Genomic DNA, 8,126 nt, shown 5'->3' on the forward strand with positions numbered 1-8,126 from the left:
TGTGAGTGAAGAAAAAGAGGATGGATATGAGAATTGGAGGTAAAACCAGTAGGCCATGAGAAATTATTGTATACAGAGAATAAGAGAGAGGGAAGACTCAAGGATAACTCTGAGATGATAAATTCACATGCCTCTAAGAATAGCAGTTCATAAATAAGAGGTGGAAACCAATTTAGAGAAGAAAAGTAATTCTTTTTTGGACATACTTGTAATAGTAATGGAATATAAAGATCCACCTGTATTGGCTTGGTTTTTGGTGTTAAAACCCAGAGCTTGTTAATCCCACTTGTGGGATGGACTTCTTGATGTGAAAAGAAAGAGCTGAACTGGGAGGAGCTGGTGATGTAGATTTGGAAAGACACAAGAAAAGAAAGAGGCAGAACAACTTTTTTTGGAAAAAGCACCTTTGGAGGCAGAGAGAGACTGAGAGGATTGCTAAGGGTCACTTTCAATTGCCCAGGACTTTTGAGAGCTGCCACCTAGAGCTGCCAAGGACTGAGGAGACATGGCTGTTTTGCTGGTTCTTTGTCTGTCTGTTTTGATGTTGTTTTGCCAGATTTGTCCACTGGTGAAGTACAGTCCTGTTGTTGCAGAAGTCTTAGAAGCTTGCTGTTGGTTCAGAAGCACTGAAGAAGGATTTTCTTGTTGTATGTTTACAGAAATCCTGGAAGAGGGGTTTGCTAATGTTTTCAAGGGTCCTAGGACTGTTCTGCAGACAGAGAATGAATTAATGAAGAGACTGGCAATGTATCTTGTGGCCTTGCTAAGCTTTGTCTCCCCAGGAACAAAGATTGCTGAGAACTTGCCTAGTGTCAAGATGAAAAAAAGACCTGCATTTGGGTATTAAGTGCTATGCTTAAACTTGTTGTAACACTGGGGTAGATTCAATTGTGATCCAGGGGTGGGGAACTTTTGACCTTTTTGTGTTCTATGATTGAACAAATGAATGTACTTTATTTATGATTGGAAACTAACCTCCATTTGAGAAGAGAGGCTTTGTAATGGACTAAATGAAGGTACAGCCTAGGGGTGGAGTAGTATTTAGAGTAGGGACTTTGTAATTGATTAAATGAATGTAATGTCCTGGAGTGGGGTAGTACTTGATTAATTCAGGTAGTACTTGGAGATTATTGAATCACACTTAGTAAATGCTGTATTTTGAATGATGTCATATTTTGATTCCCTCTGTTCTTAATTTGTCACTGAATAAAATGGAGAGCACCTATGCTGGTATTTTGAACCTTGGGAAGTTGCCTTTGCTTGGCATTACATTACATTACTCAGATTGAGATTCCTATGGGTCATCCAGGACATCTCTGTGGGTCATGTTCAGGAGATAAATTGAATATATAGATATGTGATTTGCCTATATAGAGATGGTTAATGAATTCATAGGAACAATTGATATAGAAAGAAAACGGATGGGTGACCCAGAAAAATGACTTAAGAAGGAGCTATGAGATAGATAGGAGAAAGAGAAGACAGCAGAGACACAGATGCAAAGAAAAGAAAAGAGGTCGGGAAAGAAGGGATGAGTAGCAGTGCCAAAAACTGAAGACGTATCAGTGAGGAGGAGGAGGGGGACTGATGAAACACTTGTGTATTTAACAGTTGAGAAATCACTGAAAATTTTTGATAGAGGAGTCTTAAAAAGAGTGGCATTGTTTGTCAGATTGCAATGAGCTGAGAAATTGATAGATGGTGAAGAAATATTGATGGATCTCTTTAGGATTTTTGTCAATAAAAAAGCTATATTGCTTCAGTTTGAGATGATGACTTTGTTAAATTGATTTTTTGGGTTTGCTTGTTAGTCTGTTTTCCCTTGCAATGGCAAGCAAAGTAGTACTTTGCTGCTTGTTTCAGTTATTCAGGTGCATTTGAGCCTTGCCTTTGATTGTATCAAGTCTTTTTTGGAAACAGTATACACTTGCATTGCCCTTAATAGGCCTAAAGGTGTTTGGAGACCTTCTCTGCCCTTAACATGCCTAACATCATCACATGGAGGAGGAACTTCGTGGGAGAAACTTGCTGAAAGAGGGGAACAGGACTGACAGAACAGGAAGAAGCAGAGAACATAAAAGCTTGAGAATGAGCTGGGACCAAACAACTGAAAGGGAGTGCTTGTGATGTATGTTACTCATCCGTCTGTTCTGTCTGTATTAATGCTACTTTGTAAGAATGAAGCATTCTGTCTGTTGAAAGAGGAGTTTACCAGAAGCCCTGAAAGAGGACTTTACTGCTGATACAGAAACCCTGGGAGAGGACTTTACTGTTGTTTACAGAAATCTTGATTGGGGTCTTTACTGCTGTTTACAGAAGTCTTGGGACTTTACTGTTGATTTGTGTTTGATTGCTCAGACAGAAGTTTTGTTGGTTTGTGTTATTTTGTCAGATAGAAAGTGAATTGAGATGAGAGTGCCATCAATGTGTGTAAATACTGTTGTAGCTCTGATAAGCTGAATGTGTGTGAATAGCTCTGTTAAGCTTTGTTTTCCCAGAAACAGAACCTGCAAAGGACTTTGAGTGGAATAGTCCCCCTGGGCTGAAATGTAGAACCAGAGCAGAGAGATGCCTGCATGTGAATCCAGGGAAGAAGTGGGAAAGCTGCCTACCTATGAATCCAGGCAACAGTCAGGTGAATACAGGCAGGAGCTGGGAGCATGGAAGAGTAGCCATGGGGTTTGGAAGTCAGTCTCTAGTTAAGATGAAAGAAGACTGTAGGACTACTACAGCAGCAGCCCTTCTTTCTCCACAGTGGTCAGCTTAAGACTCCCAATTCCCTAGCAGCCATGTCGAAGGGACCCACAGTAGGCATTGATCTTGGCACCACTTACTCCTGTGTAGGAGTCCTTCAACATGGGAAAGGGGAGATCATTGCTAATGATCAAGGAAAAAGGAACATGCCAAGTTACATTGCCTTTACCAACACAGAATGTTTAATTGGTGATTCTGCAAAAAATCAAGTTGCAATGAGCCCCACCCACCAACACAATTTTTGATGCTAAATATCTGATTGGTCACAGATTTGATGATGCAGTTGTACAGTCAGACATGAAGCATTGGCCTTTTACCATGGTGAATGACTCAGGCAGGCCTATGGTCTAAGTAGAGTACAAAGGGGAGACCAAAAGTTTCTATCCAGAGGATGAAAGAAATTGCTGAAGCTTACCTTGGCAAGATGGTCACAAATGCTGTGGTTACAGTACCAGCCTATTTCAACAATTCCCAATGTCAGGCCACCAAAGATGCTGGAACCATTTCTGGTCTCAATGTGCTCCGAATCATCAATGGGCCAATTGCTGCTGCTATTGCTTATGGCTTGAACAAAAAGGTTGGTGCCAAGAGAAATGTGTTGATCTTTGACCTTGGAGGTGGTACTTTTGATGTCTCCATTCTTACCATTGAAGATGGCATTTTTGAGGTCCACAGCTGAGGACTCCCACTTGGGTAGGGAGGACTTTGACAACTGAATGGTCAACCATTTCATTGCTGAGTTCAAGGGAAAGCACAAGAAGGAAATCAATGAGAACAGGAGGGCTGTTCATCATCTTTGCATTGCTTGTGAATGTGCAAAGTTTTCCTTCTCTTCCAGTACCCAGGCCAGTATTGAGATTGACTCCCTCTATGGAGGTGCTGACTTCTATACATCAATCACCTGAGCCCATTTTGAAGAGCTGAATGCTGATCTCTTCCATGGCATGCTGGACCCTGTGTAGAAGGCCTTAAGAGATGCCAAGCTAGAAAAGTCTCAGATTCATGACATCATCCTGGTGGGTGGTTCCACTGAAATCCCCAAAATCCAGAAGCTTCTGCAAGACTTCTTCAGTGGCAAGGAGCTCAACAAGAGTATCAATCCTGATGAGGCTGTTGCTTATGGTGCAGCTGTCCAGGCTGCCATTTTGTCTGGAGATAAATCTGAGAATATGTAGGACTTGCTGTTGCTGGATGTCACTCCTCTTTCCCTTGGAATTGAAACTGCTGGTGGAGTTATGACCACCATCCCCACCAAGCAGACACATACCTTTATCACCTATTTGGACAACCAGCCTGGTATGCTTATTCAAATTTATGAAGGTGAGAGTCAATGACAAAGGATAACAACCTGCTTGGCAAATTTGAGCTCACAGGAATTCCTCCAGCACCCAGGGGTGTTCCTCAGATTGAAGTAACATTTGACATTGAAACAAATGGCATCCTCAATGTTTCTGCTGCGGATAAGAGCACAGGCAAGGAAAGCAAGATCATCATCACTAATGATAAAGGACGTCTGAGCAAAGAAGACATTGAGTGTATAGCCCAGGAGGCTGAGAAATACAAGGCTGAGGATGAAAAGCAGAGACAAGTTGTCTTCCAAGAATTCTCAAAAATCTTATGCTTTCAACATGAAAGCAACTGTAGAGGATGAAAAACTCCAAGGCAAAATTGGTGATGAAGACAAACAGAAGATCCTTGACAAATGTAATGACATAATCAGCTGGCTGCATAAGAACCAGACTGATGAGAAAGAAATTTTTTTTCTGGCATTTATTGTTGGCATTTATTACTTAAGCCGAAGAACAGGTTATGAGGAGACAAGGAGCCAAGAGCCTCTCATCTGTGTCTACTCTAGACGGGGTTGATCCTGATTTCTGAGCCTTGGTCCAGGACACACAAGGAAGCACACAATAAGATGAGGTTCCAGGGGGACAGGTTGAGGAAGACGGGGGTGATCAGAGTTACACATCCAGGCAGAGGTGGGGGCTGGGATTCTCCTTGGATCAGCAGCACTGCTTCCTTTTAGGAACTGAAGCCTAGTGCTAAGTTCCATCCCACATATTTCAACTCTTATAAAACATTCTTGTAGTTTCAGTCTTTGTGCTAAAAAATTCTTTCATCGCCTCTCTCACTTCTTGTACTTTGCTTCCAGTTTCTTTGAATATGCATCCAACTTGTAAGCTGCCTGCTCAAGAGCTGCTCCTTGCTCCTCAATTAAAGTGATCTGATACAGATAAGGCTGAAGTGCTGCAGATTTCTGGTTTAAGGACTTTAGGTTTCTACTTATCTTTACTGCAATATCTGTCATTTCTAGATACTTCAAGATAGTTTGTTCATATTTTCCAGAAGTTTATAATCTTCACTGGTGGCTGTCAGCTTATGTGTCAGGTACATGGCCATTTTGGAGAACATGTCCTGGCACAGCCCCATGATGTCAACCTCAGTGGGCTCCATGGCCTCCTTGGCCGTCTCCAACACGGCATCAACTAGGCTGTGGAAGGGAGGAAGGAGAAAGGAAGGGGATGGGAGAGGAGGGAGGGAAAGAGGAATAGGGAAGGGGAAGGGGACAAGAAAGGGGAGAAAAGGGGAAGGGTGAGCAATAGGAGAGGGAGATAAAGGGAGAAGGAAGAATTTGAGCATATGAAGAAAAATTGGAGAAGGTCTACAATCCCATCATTACTAAGCTGTACTAGAGTGCAGGGGGCATGCCAGGAAGCATGCCTGGTGGGTTCCCAGGGGGTGAAGCAGCTCCATCTGGAGGTGCTACTTCTGGACCCACCATTGAAGAGGTAGACTAAACACACCAGAAGAAAGAGCATTCCACACAGCTTTCCAAAAATTGAAGGACTCAAATGTGTAGCCAAGGCAGTAGCAGTTTAAAAGTAATATTTAAGCTACTGTGTAAATCTGGGCATTCTGAATACTTGAACCTGTGCAGAGGGAGAGAAGTGAACAACATTGCACTTTACTAGTACTTTAAACAAGTGGAAATGCAATTATCCTGGAGAATGAAATCTATTTAAAATATCACCATAAAAAAAGAAAGAAGACTGTACTTGGGTACTCACTACTCCCTGATGATATTGTAACTCACTGTGACCTAGGGGTGTTTGGTGTTTGTACTTTCTTCTACCCATTAAGGATAATTGGCTTAATGATTTTTAAAAACCAGTCCAGAGTCAAGGTAAAAGAAGACGTAACTTGGGTACTCTATATAGATTGAGGAAATTGTGACTTACTGAATGATATGTTGTTTAAGATTATGTGGCCACCCAAAGAATTGGAAATTAAGGGGATGCCATCAATTGGGGAATGGCTAAAGAAATTGTGGTATATGAATGTAATGGAATACTATTGTGCTATAGGAAATGAGGAGCAGATGGACTTCATATTTACCTGGAGAGACTTATACAAACTGGTGCTGAGTGAGAACAGCAGAAATTTGTACACAATTACAGACACAACATATATGTGATGACCAACTTTGATAGACTGGACTCTTCCCAGCAATGCAAAAAGACTCCTGATGGAAAGAGATGTCTACATTCAGAGAAAGAACTAGAAAGAACACAGTTTGAATGCAGATTGAAGTAAACTACCTGCTCTTCTTTCTTTTTCTTGCACAGTTTTGTTTTCTCTTTCCCCTTGTTCATTACATTGGTTACAATCCATCTTTACAACCTGGCTGATGTCTAATGTGAAAGTATTTGCAGATCCTATGCTTGATTGCATGCTGCCATGTGGGGAGAGGGGAGGAAAGGAAGGGGAGGGGAATTTGAATTTAAGGGATTGTGGAACTGAATCTTGCAAACTAAAAGGAAAGAAAAAAAATAATAAAGAAAAAAAAGCCTATTCACAATCTGGTAAAAAAAAAAAAGACTATGTGGACACCTTAGTGTTTGGGATGAAAAAAACTTCATCCAAAATTTAATCAAGAATATGGAGATCTCTTAGGATAAGAATAGGAATTTATTCTCTTCCTCAGAAGAAGAGGGAGGTCTTCCCCATAACTGATCATGAGGAAGAGGGCCACAAGGAGTGGCAAACGTGATTTTTAAACCCTAACTCAGCAAGGTCATATTTCCCCCATTGTCCCTCACTCCCATTGGTTGGGGGAGTGAGCTTGGGCTGTCCCTGACTCCCACTGGCCAGGAGGACGGGCTCACAGAGGCTGGAAATCAGACAAAGAACTGAAGGTGGGGTTCAAAAGATGCCCAAAAGGGCTTACTGCTGATTGACAGCAGTAATGGCAGAGGGAGAGAAAAGTTAACAATCCAAGACTGTCTGAGAATGTTTCACCCCCCCCCCCCCAAGACGTTATGGTATATTGTTGTGAATGTTGTGCTTTAGTTTTTTGAATGTTTTGCTTTAGTTTATTGCTGAATAAATAGAGAGTTCACTATACTATGCAGTTACATCCTTAAAGTTATTCATAGCAGTAGTCCTCAGGAGTGCTGCTTGTGATTGGCTTTACACCTCTCTCCCCCATGGATGGGAATTGGGTATATTTGTAAGCAGTAGTGATGAAAATAGTAGATAGTAAGAGACTGAATATGAAATAAATGGTGAAAAGAATCTATGAGACAAGTTCCAGACCATCTAGGAAGGATTTGCCTTGGCAAGGAGAATGACATTCCTCTTCAAGTGTGTGAGACAGGGATGGCAAAGAGAGATTGAGGTGGAAAGCATCTGGGCAATATGAGGTAAGAATGAAGGGAGAAAAAGAAATTATTGGTGAACAGCCTCCATTTATTTTCAGTGAACTATGAGGCAAAGTTCTCAGCTGAGAGGGTAGGGAGATGAAGAACATAAAGGTTTTCATTGATGAGTGTGATAGTAATTCATTTAGGAAAAAATAAGATTTCCTTGGCACAGTGAGGGCACAGTTGAGATCATGAGATCATACAACATAAATTTGTAGTGGAACACTTTAGCATGCTTTCAGGGTTTTCTCCATATTTGTTCAGCAGCTAACATTAATGTGGCTAGTATATAGAAAAGTTGTTAGCCAGTGACTGAATTTCTTGAGAAAGGAGGCAGAACAACCTGGAATTTTCAGTTTCTTTTTATTTCCTTCCTTCCTTCCTTCCTTCCTTCCTTCCTTCCTTCCTTCCTTCCTTCCTTCCTTCCTTCCTTTTCTCTCTCTCTCTCTCTCTCTCTCTCTCTCTCTCTCTCTCTCTCTCTCTCTCCCCATATCAATATCATCTATGTGCCTTCATCTCTATATCTTTATCATCTCATGCCATCTCTATTTCTATATCTATATCAATCTATATCTACATTTCCTGCTACATCACCTTATATATCCACATTTATATCTGTCTGTCTATCTATCTATCTATCTATCTATCTATCTATCTATCTATCTATCT

At 41.3% G+C, this 8,126-nt stretch overlaps 1 pseudogene; it reads left to right on the plus strand.

Moving 5' to 3' along the window:
• The first annotated feature begins 2,789 nt into the window (after window positions 1-2,789).
• LOC138148904 (heat shock cognate 71 kDa protein-like) lies at window positions 2,790-5,552 on the plus strand (annotated as a pseudogene).
• The last annotated feature ends 2,574 nt before the right edge of the window (window positions 5,553-8,126 follow it).

This window comes from Petaurus breviceps, unplaced genomic scaffold (genome assembly GCF_028583685.1).
Source record: "Petaurus breviceps papuanus isolate PSGF00001 unplaced genomic scaffold, PetGlider_PUasm1.0 90842, whole genome shotgun sequence".
Taxonomy (NCBI): domain Eukaryota; kingdom Metazoa; phylum Chordata; class Mammalia; order Diprotodontia; family Petauridae; genus Petaurus; species Petaurus breviceps.